The sequence below is a fragment of the Fukomys damarensis genome, unplaced genomic scaffold (genome assembly GCF_012274545.1).
Source record: "Fukomys damarensis isolate Sample0158 unplaced genomic scaffold, DMR_v1.0_HiC HiC_scaffold_10, whole genome shotgun sequence".
In the NCBI taxonomy this organism is placed as follows: Eukaryota; Metazoa; Chordata; class Mammalia; order Rodentia; family Bathyergidae; genus Fukomys; species Fukomys damarensis.
In genome coordinates this window covers 26,893,320-26,913,689 of record NW_022900922.1, presented here as the reverse complement: position 1 = coordinate 26,913,689, position 20,370 = coordinate 26,893,320, and the positions used below count along the sequence as shown (strand labels likewise).

Here is a 20,370-nt window from a genome sequence, read left to right as displayed (position 1 = left end):
TTCTGAAGCCTTTCTGGAAGTTCTCTTGCATAAGTGTTTTTAATTACAATGTCATGGCTACCTCAGTGTCCTGTTTCAAAATATTTACAGCAATTTCCATCAGATAAAAATATTACAGTGTATCCTCATCCACTCTACTCATCAGATCCGAAATTGTGTGACTTCTGGTTCTTCCCCAACATCAAAATGACCATGAAAGGTAAATGTTAATTTGGGGCATGAAGACACTCACAAAAGACACAAAAGAAGACTTCCAAAACTGCTACAGAAAGTTGCAAGAATGATAGGGATAAATTTGTTCCAAGTGAGGAGAAGTGTTTTGAGGGGGATTAATGGCAATGTGTCTTTAACTGTCACGATTTATTTTAACTTAAGCACACACTGTATGATTTGACTAGCCCTTGTACATCCAAACTTCGATGTCCCTAAGGATTCTAAAACTTCTGGGTTCAAAATGGGCTATAGCAAATTTTGCTAACTGAAAACCCTGAGGTATTTACACAAGAATGCCAGACCTGACAGAGCTGTTACCAATATTTCCTTTTGCAAGAATCAGCCTGTGTCCTCTGCTCACCTTCAAGGGTCTGCATGACTTTACCTCACAAAGCCTTTTGCAGGACTGTTCCCATCCTAAAGAGAGCTGTGGCCATTATGAAATGACTGATGTCCTTCTCACACCTTTATACCTGGTTATTTTTTAGTAGCCAAAGCAGTGATGGAACCTGTGTAAAAGTAGGGAGTTTCCTTCCCAACCTCTAGCTGTTCCTAAGCCCAAACATGAAGTTAGCAGAAAAACAGGTCCTTCCACTTCTATACCCCACTTCTTATCAAATCCTTGAACTGGCCCAAGCATCATAATGGCAGACAGATGCCATGCTTCTCCCAGTGGTCCTCATCTTATACAATCGGATAACCACACAATGACTCCTCTGTCCTCACCCTTTTCCTCTTTCCTTGACTCAAAACATCTTAGTATAGCAATCACACTGGATCCCCAAGTGACCAGTTCAGCAAATGTCCAACCAGATGTTGGGCTGCACAGCAAGGACCCCTGCTAGTTCTGGGACTCTAGATCTTTCTTCAAAACAGAGCAGTCTGTTGTCACCTGGAGAAGATTTTCTGCCTTTTTTGCTGGTGGACAGATTAATAGAATATGACATCAGACATCCTTGAATCCTGCTTATTTCCAGAGGTTATCCCCAAACATTCCCAATTATAATTTGTTGAAATTCAAAAGGGCTTGACATCATTTGACACCTCAAAGGGTAATAATACCAGCACTGAGCACTCATGCTATGCATGCTTCTTTGCAAGCCCTATTCTGGGTCCTCACACAAAGGAGGTTCTCATGACCCTCATTTTATGCATGAGTGACAGAGGTCCAGGGAGGCAACGGGAATGGATAAGGTCCTACAATTCTAAAGGACGAAGTCCGGTTTGAACCCAGGCAATCTGAAAGACAGTCCAAGTCCTCTGCCATTCTACTGCCCTGTCTCCTGGGAGGAGTCAAGCCACAAAGTACGGGAAGAGGAGGGTGAGAAGAATGTGAAGCTCGTGATTATCTGAAGCCTCTCACCTAAAAGAGAGAAATCACTCATGTGGAAGTATGGGCCGGGTATTTCCAGGATACAATGGCACGGACAATCATGAAAGACTGAAAGCATGCAAGTATGTCCAGTCTGACCTCTAATTAAATGTATAGCAAACCCAGCTGTGCTTGCTGTGATCAAAGGTTCATGTGGTGTCTTAGTTACTTTTCTCATTATTTAGAGAAAATACCCAACACTCAAAGTCAAAAGAGGAAAGACTATTTGCAGCTCAGTTTGTAGAGTTTCCAGTCCATAGTTGGCTGACTCCTAGGCAGGGTGTCATGACAGAGGGACATCGCAAAGGAGAAACAGTTCACAGTGTGCAGAATGCAGAAGGCAGAAAGACAGCACACAACAAAGTAGCAAGTGATGGCAGCAGTGATGTTTCTGTCTCTTATATTCCATTCAGGCTACAGGCCCTTAGGGTGGGCCTTCCCATTATCCACACCCAGAACTATGCCAGTCAGTGGACTAATTTAGTAATCACACACCCTTGACCCCAGCATCACACCCTTAATTCCAGCATCACACACCCTAGATCCAGCCACTTCTGAAAAGTCCCACCTATGACTGCATGAGGCTTTGGAGGAACACCTAGAGACAAGCCATAACATGTGGTTTCAGCTCTGAAAAGCAGCTGGAAACTGAGGACTTTCCCTGGGCTCCTGAGAACTATGCCAAGAGCATTTGCAGCACTCTGCATGGGGCTGCATGGATGCCATACACTGCATATTTCTGGTAGCATCCCTTCCCAGCAGGCCATGTGTGAATCAGAGCAAGGAGGGAACCATTCCCAGAGAAGCAGTGCCTCATGGCTTGTGGTTATCCCAAAACTACTTCTTCCAGGAGAGGAGTCAGAGAGTGTTTGTAAGGCTAATTTGTCCTAAGCTTTCTGTCTGGAATACTCCATGGTTTTAAGAATGTACAGAGAATTTCAAGAACAGGGAACAGCCTGTGAAAAGGTAAGAAAAGAAATGCTGATGATACCACATGCAAAAAATGATATAGGGTCTCATGAGGTTGGGATGACGCAAACAGATCTTAACTAAGAAGGTGCCTCCATCTGTACCTGTGTGTGAGATGTACTGACTCCTTCAAGGCCAGGAAGAGATTTTTCTGAGTTCTTTCTTGATTAAATTGATTGTGTACATGTAGAAGAATCTCTCCTATCCAATTTCACACAGTAGTCTAAAGTAGCACCCCAAATTCTATTTTACACTTACTAAAACAGGAGCATATTAATATCAACTAGAAGTTTTTTTTAAAAGAAAGTCTTGTGTAAAGTTGATGTCTCCTCAAAGTGCTCAAATTCCTGAGGTAAAGTGATTACACTGGCCAACAATGAGCCCATTTTTTGTTACATTGTTCTGAATTGAATTTCATGTCCCCAAAATTCACATATTCAGGTACTAAACTTCAGTAGCTCAGAATATAATATGACTATTTGGAGATACAGTTTTTTAAAAAGAGACTCTAACCCAGTAATCAAATGTCCTTATCAGAAAAGGAGAGTAAGACACACACACATACAAAGGAACCATGTAAGGATTTGGGGAAAAGACAGTCAGTCATTTGCAAGCCAAGGAGGGAGGCATTGGAAGAAATGGACCTTGCTGACTCCTTGATGACACTCAGTCTTTCTGCATCTGGAACTGTGAGAAAATAAATATCTGTGGTGGAAGCCCCCAGTCTGTGGCACTTTGCTGACAGCCAAAGCGGTGGAATCCACATGTACTCCCCAGCCACATTGAATTAGGACCCAAGTGCACAACCTCCTGCTGGGCCTACATCACATCCCAAGAGCATTCTGCTCCTCTCACTTGAGGTGACAGACAGGACAATGACTTTTCTTACTTCTCTAATTAAAAATTCTTCCCTTACTTCTCTAATTGAAAATAGCCCTAAGGGAGCAGAAGGAAGGAGGAGACCTGAGACATCTTCAGGGTAAACCAGGTGTCCCTTGAGAGAACTCCAGCCACTATGGAGTACAAGCTGAGGCCTGGTGGGGACAGTGTTTCAGTCTCACTGCCATAGCTTTGGTTATTTTGAAGAGAAGATGGGGAGAGGAAAGAGGTACTCAGTGCCCGGAAGCCCCATCTTTCACTTTTAAAATAGCCCCAGCAAACACTGGTGGGCAACATTTAGTTACAGGATGGTAGGTTTCTTAAGGGCCCCTTAGCTAGAGAGACCAAGCACCATCATCCCTTTGGAACAACAGAAAAATGGAAATTGTTCCCTGCATGATGGGCATGAAGGGTGCAGGCTTTTGAAGGTCATCACATTTAATCCTTCCCTTCTGCTTTTCTCTGAGCTCCTCACTCAAGCCCAGAAAGGTTGTCTGTTGAGGTTTTTATCATCATTACTTTCTGTAGCACATCTTGTCTGCGGGTTGGACAGCCTGCAGAACTCATGCTGCTACACAAAGCCACTGAAATCAACTGAGGCTTCCGGTCCTTGGCCTCTGAGGGCTGTTTTTGTGGGGTTCCTCTCTCCCCCAGCAAGTCCTGCACCTCTAAGAAGTACTGAGTCCTTAATGTGCACGCTTTTGAAAAGAACAGATGAAAGCTGTGCCTCTGAGCCAGCCTAATTGGGAGAATTGCAGTGTAGACGGAAGGGCTGGGTCTAATAAGGAAGGGGGAGGGGCGGACCAGGAGGAGAAGGGCTCTTTTTTATGAAAATGTGGGCCTCGCCACTGTCATTCCTCTTCAGCTGCTGCCTGCAGATGGACCCTTTAATTGAATTTTCCTACAGGACTGGGGGAGGGAGTCATTTCAGGTCCAAGAGCAATTGAAGTGAATCGATGGCTTTGGTTTCTTTTCATCAGGAGCTGAGGGCCGGGTGGGCTGCTATCAGTCTTGTTTTTTGTCTTCTTCCTGCTTCCCTCCTACCTTCCATTCACCTGAACTTCTCTGCTCTGGGTTATTGCACTACATCTGGGCCTCCAACACAAGGTAAACTAGGAGGAAGAACTAGAAAGACAAGGTTTCCCCCCACACACACTGGATTAGAGGACCCTTTATTGAGTGGATATTATGTCCAGGCCTTTGTTCAGCTTTACAGGAGATAGTCAGAAGTTCAATTCATGCCTTTAGGAAATTTATGCTCAATCAGGAAAAATGCTCTTAAAAATAAAATTAAAAATTATAAAGCAAAACCAAAGAAATAGTCAATAAATAAAGCCAACTGAAGGATAACAGAAGTCAGCATGAAGTTCTAAACTAATTACAATGAAGTACTAAAATGTACTGGTGAGGCAAATATTACGAGTCTTGGGGGTCATAAACGTTCTAGAAGATTTAATTATGGCAATTGCCTATACATTGGTGAAAATAATGTAGCTATATAATCCCGAGCACCTCTGTCTGCCCAGAAAAAGCAACAGACTTAGAGATACTCAGAAGAAAAGAAAGATGAGGTCCAGTTTATATCCCTTGTGAAGACAGTAAGTATATTCTGTGGCTAGGTTTCTGCTGAGTGGACCATAGATGCCAGAAGTTCCTGTGTGATTCTCAGGAACATCATGAAGAGCCCTCAATGTCCACTTTTCCATATCTTCAACCATCTTGGTACGCCCTTATGAGATAGGGATTTGGTAGTACAGAGGGAAAGCTAGATTTTTACAAGGCAGAGACTTCCAAGTCACACTTCAGTAATCTGCCTCCAACTAGACCTTATCTCTTAACAGCACATTCAGCATAAACTCATCAGTGGATGAGTCCACTGATGAATGTAGAATCTGCACGATCCAATCACCTTCCAAAAGCCCAACCTCAGAATTCATGAGACTTTGGTGGGACATTTTAGATCTAAACCATAACCACCTCAGAGTGCTTACAGGATATAGTAGGAAAGGGAAGGATTTGAACTCTCTGTTTAATAGATATCCCTAAATACCAAACATTTTGAACAAAGCAAAAGACCCATAAATTCTTCACTGTAGTGCACTGCAGCATGGAGGCTCCATTTGGCATAGTGATTGTTTACTGGTGCCCAGAAAGTAGCAAGTAAAGCTACGAGAGAAGGTGGGATGGGCAGGAAAGATGAGGCCAGAGGTCTGCTTTAGGAGAGGGGGAGGATTCACTTGCATGAAGAATTTGGCTCTTCCTTAAAAAATAACTTCTACCAAGTTCCCACCATAATCAGTTCCTTTCATATTGATTATTTATCGTCATCATCATTGCCATCCTCATCACCTAATCCTCATGTAACTACCATGAAATAGACAATTTTATCCACTTAGAGGGAAGGAAAGGAAAGTTCAAACAGTGTAAGGAGTAGGAGGGTGGAATGACAGTCACACAGCATCCCCTACACCACAGCTAGCAGGGTACAGGCATGGCCAAAATCCTCCCATGTGCGCCCTCAGGTAACCTAGTTATTTTTTCCAACCCTCAAATATCTCAGCAGAGGCTGACTGGACTCCTCTACGGAGAGCTCCCAGGGGTCCTGGAGAGGCTATCCCAACCTTCCCAAACTGCAGTAGGAAGTACCTGGGTGGGTGGAGACCACTGGGAACATGAACAAAGCCCATCCCAAAGCATCCGGGTCCCTCTTTTAACAAACAGGCTGTACTCCAGGTCATCCTCTAACGCCAGTATGTTAGTCTATTTTGTGTTACTTTAACAAAATACTTGAGGCTGGGTACTTTATAAATAAAAGGTTTATCTGGCTCACAGTTCTAGAGGTCTAACAGGACAGCGCCAGCATCCTGGGAAAGAACCCCTAGCTGTGTCAGAGAAACAGAAAGGGAACTGGCTGGAAACACAAGGGCCCAAATGCATGGAGTGGCCTCACTTTATAAATACCTGCTCTCACAGTAACTAACTCTCAGTGACAGTGCCCCACAGACTAATTACCTTCTATTAGTACTCATCTCAAAAACTGTCACCATCTCAACACTGTCATACTTGGGACTGAGCTTCCAGGATACGAACCTTAAAGTACACTCTCAAGCTATAGCAGCCACCTGTCCTGATTTTTCCTAATGATAGGCACCATTTAAATACCTATTATGGAGCCAGGAGTCATAGCACATACCTCCCAGCACTCCAGGAGACTGAGGCAAGATCAAGCTCAGCCTGGGCAACTTAATAACTTAGCAAATCCTTCTAAAGATAAGGCTGGGGATGTAGCTCAGGGAAAATGCCCTAGGTTCCATCCCTAGCACCAAAACACCAAAAACCTATCATACCATCGATATGTTGCATAGTTTACATTCATTAATTCAATTAATTCTCATACCAACCTTGACAGTAAGAATTGTTACTGCTGTTTTACACATTAGAAGATGGCAGTCCTGGAGTTTGGTTTGAAAGGCAGAGCTGAGCTTGGTTTGAAGGAGCACAATGATTGCGTGTCTTCCCCTTGGAGGTGCTGCCTTTGGAACCGTCCTCCTGCCAAATCCTTAAGTGAGACCAGAGAAACATTTTTTCAGTGATCAGCCCATGCCACCCACTGCTAGCTATACACCTGGCCTCCTCTATATGAAAAAACAAAAACAAAAACCCTTCAATGCAGGTATTGATTTGAAAGGAGTGAGGCACAGTGATGGGAGAACTTAGGTTGTTGACAGCCAGCTGGTGACATTGTGGTGTGTGCTGGGGCTCAGGGATATGAGCAGTCACCAAGAGGAGACGGGCATCCAGGGTGCTCTTTTCTAGTAACCACCCAGGGATCACTTATAAAAGATGGCCAACTTGGACGTTACATGGTAATGCTGCAAAATGATGACCGGTAATAACTCAGCTGATGTTGCTGATCAACGGACACTGTGCTATGACCTTCTCAGGTCTTTAATGAGATTATATTTCAAAACCAGGTCTCTCAAGCTTGGCACTATTGAATTTTGTGCCAGATAATTCTTGTAGGAGGCGCTTTCCTGTGTATTGGAAAATGCCTAGCATCCCCAGCCTCTGCCCTCTATGCTAGTAGCCTCTCACCCATTTCCAGTTATGACAACCAAAAGTGTGCCCAGAAACTGCTAAATGTCTTCTGGGTGAAAAAGTTCCCCCAACTGAGGACACTTTTTCAGAGTTTAAATGGACGTTCCTCCAAATGGATATTTTGGGACCAATTGCTTCTAGTTCAGGCTGGCAGAGCACTGAATGCAGTGCCTGTGAGCTCTGACTCAGGTCATTCCAGGCCATTCTTCACCATCTGCCTCGAGTTCTGGGTAGCAGGGTCACCCTTGAGGGTTGACCCTCCATACTGCCAATGCATAACAATAGAAGTCCCACTAATGAAAGACCCAAAACAGAATTAATTGCCCCCAAACCCCTGGGCCTTGGATATCCTGGGCTGATTTGCTTGGAAACAGCTGCTAGTGGACATAAAATCCTGGAAGAACCCTTTCAAGTCCTGCCTAGACACTAATTAGGTGTGCAATCTTGCAAAGTAACTTAAGCTCTCTCAGGCTGTTTTCTTAACTGTAAAATCATGATAACAGCACTTCCATCACATGAATTCTTGGCAGGATTAAACAAGATGTTAACCATGAAGTTCCTGCCTGTGTGTTAGGCACACAGTAGGCTTAAAAACTCTGAATTGTCTTTGCCCTCTCTTTATGTTACCAAGAAAACAATAGGATTTTATCTGGAATAAAACCAATGCAAGCTGTGCAATGAATTCTATCAAACAGAGGCGTGTTATGAATGGGTAGTTGTACTTCTTTCCAAGCATGACATTTAGACTTGGCATAATCCAAGCTCTTTGTGAGTCTCCAAGTAATCTCTCTGAGACCATGTACCAGACCTGTTGGATCAAGACTGCTGTCAGAGCACTCATGAAAATGGTGTGGGCCCCTCTGCAGGTGTCTGTTCTTGATAAGCTTGTCAGCAGTGGCTTTTCAGAGCCTGGCTCATCTGTCAGATGTACAGGTGTGCTTGGGCTCAGCTTACACCCATGAGTCAAGGTCATGGTTTCCAGGGTGGAGGAATTTTCCCTGGGGATGGAAGCTTTTATAACCTGAATAGCAAACTGCTGCAACCTGGAGCCCACAGCAGGCAATGAATAGGTTTCTCTTTGCCCTGCATCTGCAAACCAAGAGCCAGAGCTCCTACAAGAAGTATCTTTTTGCTACATCCTCTGGGGAATCAGACTGGGAAGCTCTTGATGAAGCTGAAGACACAGAGAGCCACCCTGTAAGCTTTTGTGTCTTAGAAAGTATTACCAATTATGCAAAGCCTAGGTGATTCCAGCACTGGAAATCAGTATTGGATCACCTCTGCTCTTCGATCTTCCTTTTTCAGGAATACATTTTCCTACATACCTCCAGAGAGAGAGAGAGAGAGAGAGAGAGAGAGAGAGAGAGATAATGAGAAAGTAATAAATGAAGACAATGCCTGAATCTGAAAAGTCTAATGGTTGCAAATGGAAAAACCATATTGATGAAGAAGAAGCTTTTGGGTGAAATGGAGTTTGAGGGTAATTCTGATTTCATTGAGTAACTTCGCTGTTCTCTCATCTAATCAGCAGGGCCCTAAAATAGTAACTATAAAATGCTCTGCATATTTCAGCTTACTGCTGCTGTGGTTGGGGAGGCACAATTATCAGAGGAACTACAGAAAGCTCATGAGTTATGCCTTCTTGATGTCACCAGAGTAAGCCATTTGAACATTACCCCAAGAGCCACAGAGGAAGAGCCTCCATCACCTGCCAGCTGTGACCCACCTGGGCTGGGGGCCTTGCAGTATGAAATTTGTAAAAATTGCTTCATTTGGGCTTAGACTCAGCTGAGTTAACGAGGACGGACTTGAGGTGATCATGTGACAACATCACTGTTATGCCACAGAATTGTGCCTCTTGGGGATGGTGGATGGTAGAAATACATCAACATTTAAAATTTGAAAATAAAATATTTTTCACTCCCGCAGGAAAATGGTGTAATGGCCAAGAACCCAGCTGAATATCATCAAATAATTAAGAGCACAAACTCTAGAGCTGGCCCTGTTTCCTATCTTTGTTTACTAGCTAAGTGATAACAGGTTATTTACTTTATCTGTGCCTCAGTTTCCATATTTGTAAAACAGGGAAAATAGTATTAGTTTCTCAGGCCACAATAGAAGACAGTTTGGTGAGTTAGCTTATGAATAGGCAGCTAGCTAGAGAAAGGGCCTGAAGTAGAGTTGAATGATCAGCCACATTGATAAGAACTACAAAAATAGGCAGTAAAACTAGGACTTTGACCAAAGAGGCCTTCAGGCAACATAGAATATGATAACCCTTCCTTACTAAGGGAGTTACAGCCCTTCCATACTAACTTCCTGAGTCTCAAGGAACTTAAAAATGTAGAATAACTGGTTTTTCATTAAACTCTACAAACAGAGTTACTTGTTTAGAGAGCCTGAGTTCCAATTGGTCATTTTAAAACCACAGAACCACCTGTGATAGGTGGCCACTAAACAGCTAGGTATTTCCCATGCTTTGCTCTTCTATATAAGGATAATTTTGGACCAAGAGGCCACGTGGTCACCCATGTGGGACCCCTCCCAACTGGGAGCTATTTTTCTTCTTGTATCTCCAACAAACACTTCCCCATTTACCTCCTTTCTGTCTGTGACCTCATTCTTTGACTTTGTGAGGCAACAGTCTCAGTTTACACAATGATAGCTAAATTATCACAATCTAAGTTCTGGAAGTTAGAAGTCTGATATCAAGGTATCAGCTGGGCCATACTCTCTCTAGAGGCTCTAAGGAAGAAGCCTGCCTTGTCTCTTCCTCACTTATAGTGGTGGCCACCAATCCTTGTCATTCTATGGCCTGCAGCTGCATCATGAATCATCCATTCTGTGCCTCCTTTATCACATGGTGACTTCTCTGCATCTGCATCTTCTCTTCTTGTAAAGACACCAGCCATATTGTATTTAGGGTCCACCCTAATCCAGTAAGACCTCGTCTTCATTTTATATCTGCAAAGATCTTCTTTCCCAATGAGATCATCTGAGATTAGGATTTCAATCTATCTTTTGAGGAAATTCAATACAACCACAATAGTACCTCAGGGGTTGCAGTGAGAATCTAAAGGGAGAATATGAAGAGTACCAGTTCCTGGCACATAGTATCACACACCATTAATCATTGATATTATTATTTCTGAAATTTGTAACAAGCTTACAAAAATGGATATTGTTCTTTTTCAATGGAAGAGGAAACCTATGTTAGAAATTATGCCAGCTGGTTAGTGCCAGAGGAAAAGTTTATTCTAGGTCACTCTGACTCCAGAACTAATGCATTTACTCTTAAGTCTGCTACTGCAGATTATTTAAGTGATCTGTTTTTATTTTTGTTTTTTAATCACAATCTGGTTCTTTTCTATTTGTTTGTAAGGCTTAATTTCCAAACCTTGGGTTCTTCTACATTAGCTCTGACGAATTATTCATGTTCTAGTTCACTACTTTTAGAACCCATAATTAAAAGATACTCAGCTAGAATCGTGCTGGTTCTTGCATTCCACACGTCTTCCATGCTTGCTTGTGCCAAGTTTAATCAGGACACCAAAGTAACTAGTTTTTCCTCACTTCAAAAGTTTCCAGGTATGTCCAGAACTAGTGATTTATAAACAAAGCTCTATGATGTGCCAGCTACTGCTCCAAGTGTTTCAACAAACAGTAGTAACACATTTATTCCCCCCTAAAATTCTATGCAGGAGGAACTAGTTTATTTCTGTTTTACTGATCGGACCTTGCAGGCACAGGAAGGCTAGGATCATAGAGCTGTCAGATGGCCGAATGTGCATGCACAGGGACTGGACCTGGCTACTCCACCTTTTGGATCCAGAGTCCATGCATTCATGTGCTGAGTTTCCTGTGGGAAGGATTTATTTAAACCTTTCTTAAACATTAAGGTTATGTTTAATATTTTGACATTAGAGACAATGCTACAGTAAACATCCTTAAGGTGAATGCATACATACTGAATTATGTGTGTTATAGGAGAACTGCTACTTTGAAGATTGACCTGTTATTAAAACTTTGGTACCTAAAATCAAGTTGCAGGAATGAGGGAAGAGTTCTCAGGAAGTAAACACCTGATTGGCAACAGCCTGTAGTGGAAAAGTGGGCTGGGGAGGGTAATCTGGAAAATGTCAAACACTCCAATGTGAATGGAATGGAAAGGCTTGAGGACAAGAGCCTGAAGAGCTGCCTCTAGAGTGGTCTGCACCCCGCCTCTGAGCACTTCCAACAGCAGCCCGCAGGACTCAGACTGTCAAGCAGCACTCTGAACGCAGCGTATGGCATTCAACTGGGAAGTGAAATGATCAGAATCTGTCTAAAATAATTTCCTTAAGAAAAACTTCCTCTCTTCCCTGTAAGATGACAAGTCATTAATCACAACTGCTTTAGTACAAATAGACTGGGAAGGGGATATACTTCACTTATTTTTTTTTAACATGGTACAACCTTGAAATTATCTACTTTAACATACAAGAAGATATAGGGAAAATATAAAGAATATAATATATAAACATAATATATAAAATATAAAGAATATATTATTACATGTGATAATTATAAGCCTAATATATTTAACATAGTCTTTGCATGTATCATACAGTTAATATAATTAGATAGAACACATGAGGTGTGACTGAATGATATAGTGGCTTTTTAAATTTTTTAAATGTAGTACCATAAAAGACACATTGGCATTAACACCTCTCCCAAGTACCCTCCTTGCTTCAAACATTGTATCATCCTTGCCACTTTTTGAAGCAGTCCTGGAAGTCCTCTTTCGTGTCTTTAGTTGCACTCTGATGGCTATTAGATGTCTCTGATGAATTCCAATATTTAATTTTAATGGTTCTTTCGACTTTGGGAAAGAGCTAGAAGTTGCATGATGCCAGATCCCAAGAATGAGAGGGTGAAGACACACCTTAATGTTTTTGTTTTCTAGAAATTGCCCTAAATGTTTTGAATCAATTCAGGACACTGAGGTAGCCAGGAAAAGACACAAAAGAGGACTTCCAGGACCTGCTTTAGAAAGGGGCAAGGGTGATGGGATAAGTATGTTCAAAGTAGGGAAAGGGTATTTTGAAGGTGATTAATGGTAATGTGTTTTTCCTATAATAATTTTTAAATTTTTTATTAACATTCACCATATTTTATTACATCTCATATAACATACAATAGTATAAAAATAATATAAAGAGTGGCCACTTGTCTGACTCTGGAGATTTTTATTTTATATTTCTATTATGTATGTATGCATGAGCAATACATCATGTTGCTATTTTAAATCTTTATGTATATAAATAAAACCATACCATGTACATTTTATTTAAATTTAGTTCTACATTTTTCTTTTTTTTTTTTTTTTTTTTTTTTTTTTTGTTCAACTTACAAGGTGGGCATGGGGCCACTGAGCTAAACTTCCAGCTCCTCCTCCTCTTTTTTTTTTCATTTATTATTATTGATACATGTAGTGTGTCTTTTATTCCTATCTATCTTTCTTTTCTTTCTACTAGTGTTTAGCATTCAATTGCAGGAATATACTACAATTCATTTGTTTTCCTCTTTCAAACAGATATTTAAGTTATCTTGAAGTATTTACTATTCTAGACAATGCTATCATGACACTGCTCACCTGAACCACAGAACATGGGAAATGGCTGGAATGTCTAATTTGAAGTTGTCCATGGATGCTTTATAACCAGCATCATTCTAGATGTATGAATGAGAAGTTAACTGACTTCACATAGTAGATGCTTGAGGACAGGAAGGTTTAATCTCTGCAAAAATGGCTGAGAAAGACCTTCAAGGTTCTAGGAGCAGTGATGAAGCTGCTTCGTGTATACAATTTTAGTTTTATTTGATGGTGTCCAAGGGTTGTACCAATGTACACTCGTTGGTAAGAAACTTCACCATTTTCTAGCATTGCCAGCAAATGTTACAATCAGATTGTTAAAATGCTTGCTACTTGGATGGAACTAAAATAGTATATCAGTGTTTTAAACTTGCATTTGTACTATTATTAGTAAGATTTCTTATTTTCTTTTTCTTTCTTTTTTTTTATTTTCAATAAAATATTTCAATTACGATATTTGGATTTTCCCCTTTCTGAAATCCCTGTTCAATCCTTGGTCCATCCATTTCTTAACTGGTTTATTTTTCTTTATCAATTTGTGGGAATTCTTTACACATACTAATAGTTGCATCTATTATTAATAGGTTCCAGGTCCAGAAAATAAGATGGGTGAGGATCCGCCTTAATGTTTTTATTTGATAGAAATTGTTACAAATGCTTTGAATCAATTCAGGACATTGAGATAGCCAGTATATCCTTTATTGCTGATATGCATTGTGGCAAGTATTAATTAAAATAATCCTTAATTGTGAATTTTAAGAAGCACTGAGCCCTACTTTAAGGCCAATGCAGGGCAAAAAAGAGCTTCTCTGTTGGTTAAATCCATTTATTCAACAGACAAACATTATGTATCTTCTATGAATGAAATTCTGTGCGAGAAGTTCTGGGATACAAACATGGAACAGACAATCTGCCTTACAAGCTTTAAAATCTAGAAGAGACATCAGTCAGACATCTGAATTCTGTAACAATCCTATGAGCACCATCATGGTTGGTAACGTAATATCACAACTTCATAGTGCATGCCACAGTGATGCCAGTGTCAATGGATAAAATATTCCTATGGATTATTATCACATGATTGAAGGAAGAAGAGCAACGGGGAAATCTCTTCTGAGCCTGGGATCTCATTTATCGATGGGGCACAGCGTGAAGTTTTGGGGGTTTAGTCTTACTAGCAGCCCTTCAGGGCTAACATGCCTCGCAAGATAAAAGGCCTTCTTAAAATTACATTCTCATAAGTCTCTATGTTCTTTGTTCTCTCACACCTCTGTAAATGAGGCGTTTTGCTCCTGTTCTCATCAAGCCGCTCCTTGAAACTGTGTGGAAAGATTGTCACACAGCACTTGTCAGGAGCTGCAGCGTAGCCAGCCATGACAGCTGGTGGCACGAGGAGCCCATGCATCTGCTTTTCTCTCTCTGCCAGACCTCCCTGAATAATGTGAGGTCTTGTGTACACAAGAATGATACTAATGATCCTCCAGCAGTGGCCCAAGCACTGAGCCACTTTTTAAGTAGCTGGGGGTTGCATTTACGCTGCTCTACTCACACACTGTCACCTAATTCTCCCTAGGACCCAGGAAGTGCATTTGCACTTGGTTAGAAGTATAAAGAGCCCTGGAGTCCTTATCAGGAGAACAGGGTTTGGTGGCATCCCTATGTACTACTAGCTGTGTGGCCATGGGGAAGTCATTAGGGCCTTTGGAATCTCTCCTCACATAATACTATCTGTCCTGCCTCTCCCAATGCAGATTAAAAAAATTACTTTTGAATTTTATTTGAGAGGTCTCCAATGTGAAGGAAATAAAAGGAATTATAGTTATTTGCAAAGACAACGCAGCACCACACTTGTTGGCAGGCGCAACACTAGGGGGTCCATTAATGGCATCTGGTGGTTTCTGAGCTCACACAGCTGTGGCCCAACACAAATGGGGACCAAACATTTTCCCTTGGACAACCAAGGCACTCAGCCCTAAGGGGAGTCTAAGGGAAACAAGAATTCTCTTCACACTCATAGAACTGTGAACTACTGGTCCCAAAAGGGCCTTCCTATCTGGTAGAGGATGACTAGGATGGATTAAGTCAGTGGCCTTAAAACTTTTTGTTGCATGCTTCTAGGAGAAATGCACTTTAAAGCTCATGTTCCTGGAGTGTGCATTCCATTCCTTTATAAACCACAGCTGGATGCTAACATAATAGGCCTTATAAAGACCTATATGACATTAGACATTTAAAAAGCTCTGAGGAAGTTCTAATAGTGCCTTCTAGACCCATATGGTGCACTGCCTTGCCCAATCCTGAGAGTGGATGCCCATACACTGAAGTTCATTGGACAAATGAGGAAACTGAGGCCCAGAAAGATGAAGTGGTTTACTCACTTGGTGACTGTGATGACTCATTGGTCTGAGATCACTGCTTCCTTCCTGACAATGCTGTGATTCTGGACCTGTGCTGCAGATCACCTCCATGGAATTATCACTGTGCTTAGTTTATTCATGTTGCATTGAGAGCCTTGTTTTAAATTTTTTTCCTAAAGCATCTCTTTTTTTTCCTTTTAATTTCTGAGAGCAGACCTGAGAGAGTGGATATAGATTTCCTTCACATAACAATGGAAGAAATAATAGAGCAAGATTGTATGTCACAGATGAAAATGCTATATTTATGCCTCATTGTAATCCATTCATTGCTTTATGGATCCAAAGTCCCCCTGGGAGTGTCACAAATCCACATAATGTTCCTGAGTGCAGGATTTGGCGTTTGGATCTCTGATTTAGCTGTCAGATATGTAAAATCACATGTCACCAGAAAACTCCCTGGGGACTCCACAGCTGCAGATGCTGAACAGGACAAGTTATTCCAACAAGGGCAGCATTAATTTACACCCAGATACTATTCCCCTTGAGCTGCCCCTTTATTGCCCCATCTAATTTTACATGTGACTCAGAGGGCTCTGCTAAAGTGATTCTAGTAGCATTTTCTTCCCATGGACTTTCTAAGCTTGATGGGAGTGACTTTCAAAGGGGTCATCTGTCCTTAAGGAAAGCAAAACAGTCATCCCCGGACATATGATCTGCTCAGGTCATTGCACAGCTCTGATCACTGGCTTGGCTTCTCTTTTCCTTCTTTCCAGCTGTTAGGTACTTTTCTCTCACTGCTATGACAAAATGCCCAACACCCAAAGGTAGAGGAGAAAAAGCTTGTTTGGCTTACAATTCGTAGAGGTTTCTGTCAGTCATCAGCTGACTCTACAGCAGGTTGGCAGACAGGCATCTTAGAGGAAAAGCAACATGGCACGCACAGGTAGTAAAAGCAACAAGAGACCATAACAGTGTCTTTCTGCTCCTTTTATCTTATTCAGATTACCTGGATTAGGGTGGTGCCAACCAATCACTCATGTATAGTAGTTTAGTAATCATATACCCTTAATCCTGGCATCACACACTCTAGATTCACCTACTTTTGAAAAAGCATGTGGCTTTGGTGGGACACCTAAACACAAGCAGTAACACCTGCCTCTCAGGCTCCTTCACTATACCATACCCTTCCTCTAAGGATTCCACTCAGGTTTTGCTCAGGGTAGATGGTTCTCCAAGCAGCGGTGTCAACATTCTCTCCTACATCCAAAATGGTTCTAATCAGTGGGGTATGAAAGTGGAAATGAATACTAAATTCCTTTTAATAGAAAAATGATCTTGCAAGTAAGTTATAATTCTTCTCAATGCCAGAGGTACACCAAGAGAAATTATTTCATTGAAGTTGAAGTTGAAGTAAACGGTCTCTCCATTGCTTTCCTAATCAATAGGAGGAAAAAACAAGGAAGGTAGACTCAGAAGACCCAGATTTAAAACTTCCCCTCATGCCCAGCTGGTGGTTCATGCCTGTAATCCCAGCACTCGGGGAGCTGAGGCAGAAGGATTGCTGTGAGTTCGAGACAGCCTGGGCTACATAGTGAGTTTCAGGTCAGTCACAACTACATAGTGAGACCCTGTCTCAAACACACACACACACACACACACACAAAGTTCTCCTTGCCCCTAGTCACTGAAATACTTAGTGTATAGAGTCAAGAAATGTTTATTCAATTATTTAAATTATTTCACTTTTCTCTGTTCATGCTTTTTCTATCAAATGAGAATGATGTTATTTTTACAGAGTTGTTGGAATATTTAATGATCAGTAAATATTTTGTAAATGAGCTATGCAAGAAATAAGCAAGATACAAGAAATATCTATGTGTCTTAATCAACTAATACTTTCATCTCTTTGACACAGACAAATTTAAACTGTGACTTCCAAGAGGCTTCATAATGTGGCAGCATTTCCAGAGATGACAAGCTTGAAAGCTATTGCTTTCCTAAAAGATCATCTTCCGAAACTAATGAACTACACTGCTGACTGACCTCAGGATAAATGAATGGTGGAGAATTAGACTCCTCTTTTTAAATGCTTCATATCCTTTTGTCCTCATTTCTTATCTTAGTCACTTTCATGACACTGGGACACAATACCCAATACCCACTACATAAAGGAGAAGAAGTTTATTTTGGCTCATAATTTTTAGATATTTGCATAGTCAGCTGGCTACAAGGCACACAGAGAGGTCAAAGAAGGATAGAGAGAGATAGACCCTTCCAGACCATGCCCCAGTGACCCACTTCCTCCACCAGGATTCACCTCTCAACACCACAGTTAGCTACAAACTCATCTGTGGGCTAATCCAATAACCTTACTAATTCTCTTCTGCCACCCTCGGCCTTCTTGTCCTCCTTCCTGCTCCAAAAGAAAGATATCTCCCAGATGCTACCTTATATGAAGGAGTAAACCAATCACCATTTGCTACCACATGACTGGGTTTACACCTTTGCTCTGTCACTTGCAAAGCATATGACCACAAAGCACAAGTCACTTCTCTTCTATCAAATCAGTTTTCAAGAGGAAGGGGAGGGTTTGAGAATGGGTAATAGGGAACATGCATATGATCACATTTCATTATATACATTGAACTCCCCAAAATGTGAAACTAGGGGAAGAATGATAAAAGGGGGGGAATGGGCAGGGATGACTAGAGGGTGTTGTGTGCATATACAAACCTGCCAAAATGAAATGCATTAATCTGTATAACCAATATACACTAACTAAAAACTATGGGGAAAAAGAAACCAAACCAGAGTTTCATTTGTCGTTCAGGAACTCTGGGCCCAACCTCAGAGAATCTGTTGAGTATCCAGTGGATGAGGTGTGGAAGAAGCTGGTACAGAGAGAGGGGCATCCAACAAGTCACAGATCTGTCCCTGCATTTCCTAGTGTCACCACACCTGGGTCTTGTGGACTTTAACTGGAATTAGTTCCTTGGACTGAAGAGAGCAAGTGTGAAAGATGAGTCCTTCTGTGAACCTCCACTAGAAGGCCAACATCCTTACTTTGTAATCCATGGCACTATTTACCTTTCCACTGTGCCCTTATTGCATTTTTAAACTGTGAATTTGTTGCTGCAATCCTTTGAAGTTTCCTTACTGGTGTGGGTATGTTCCACGAGGGTTGGGAGCAGGTCTGTTTTCTATCAAGTCCCAACATGTAATGCCTCAAATGATGAGTAAATGAATGAGTTGTTATAGAAGGAAATGATAGGTGTTAGTCCCACGTGTTGATAGGAAGTGTCTGGATATACTCTGTCTCAAGACCCTGGTATTTATAGTGTGAGACTTAGAGAGGGAAAGCTATTCACTTCCCTTCTTCAGCCTCTTCCATCCCATTTAGCTCCGAGCTTCACTGCATTTCTACTAATGAAAAATGATTTAAGAGGACATTTGTGAAAGCAGTGGAAGGCTTTTCCAAAGCTCAGGTACAGGAGAATTGGGACAAAGAAGGATTAAATTGGCCATATCCCTGTCTAAACCATGCTTAATCCATTCTTAGGAGTGGGAGGAAAAGAAATGAACTTGATCTGTAGGGGTCTGGACAAACCTAGGAGCCTTTTCAAAAATTTTCCCCAGGGCCAGGTAGTTAGCTCAGTGGTGCTGTCACATGCCTCACAAGCACAAGGTCCCAAGTTTGATCTCTGCCGGGGGGGGGACCCTAATCTGTAGAGTGCACATAGATAGGCCCAGCAACAGCTACAATCAAGAACAAGGCTGAGCAACATCCCATCTCAGTCTTTCTCATTCCTCAAGGACCTGGATATGACGTTCCAGTTCTAACCAGTCCCAGCTTGTCAAGCCTCCGCCCATCCCCAAGCTCAGAAAGGCATTCAGTCAGCTTCTCAGGCCACTCTCATGATCAGAGAGCTTTGCCAGTTACTACCCTCAACTCTCATTAGCCTTAGGCTTCCCAAAGCAAGTGCATTAGCAGTACAGCCCAGTGCACCAGCTGGCTACACTGGACTCTCTAGAATAGCTTATTTAGTTGTAAATACTTCATGGAAGCATTTCAAGGGCATACGAATGAAAAGGTTGCCCCAATAAATGATTCATCAGTGTTATAAAAGTAAAAAGGAATTGCTTGCTTCTCCCAGTTTATGATTGTGAAAGACAAAGACCACTCCCAGCACCCCTCCTCCTGCACCCCAACATCTTTATGGGATCAGAATCACACCACATCCCTGAGTCTGAGCATAGTGAAGCCCCCTTCCCAGTGGCCCACCTTACACAGGGACACCATGCCAGCTTCCACTTTGGGCTCACAGTTTGGCACAGGAAACTTCTGTCTACTCTTATCGTCCTGCACCACCATTAACATATTATAGGAGCTGAGGACACAGAGGCACAACAGCAGGGCCTGGTCACAACCCTGGGGTCACAGACCCAATTGGAAATGGATGAAAGAGGCAGGGGAGAGGTCAGAGATGGGAGCGGCCACTGCTGGGGAAGATGTCACTGCTGTGGTTGTTGGTTTCCAGGTTGAGATCGAGCTTCAAAATACAAGTTGTACCACACCTCATCTCAGAGCTCCTCCCACATCAAGCCCAAGCCAAGGCTGAATATAAACTGTAGCTGTGTGCATGCTGATGAGCATAACTCAGCATTCCTCTTAACGACATTTTTATTGCATCACACAGATATTAAAATAGTAATTATAATAACAAAAATTTTCTAAGAATCTTATCATTTCTCTCTGGACCATAATTTCCCCATCTGTTAAATAAGGAAGTTGGGCTGGATAATTCTAGCTTCTTCTGGGGGAACGAATAAGGTTTTCTTCTTTT

General features: G+C 41.8%; 1 long non-coding RNA gene across 5 annotated transcripts in view; it reads right to left on the bottom strand.

Annotated features, from left to right (window-relative positions):
* LOC104861447 overlaps positions 1 to 20,370 on the bottom strand; it is a 125,774-nt gene that overhangs the window by 72,809 nt on the left and 32,595 nt on the right. For all 5 annotated transcript variants that reach the window (XR_780046.1, XR_780045.1, XR_780043.1 and 2 more), the window contains exon 3: positions 6,835 to 6,992. This is a non-coding gene — a long non-coding RNA (uncharacterized LOC104861447). The remainder of the gene's footprint in view (positions 1 to 6,834; positions 6,993 to 20,370) is intronic.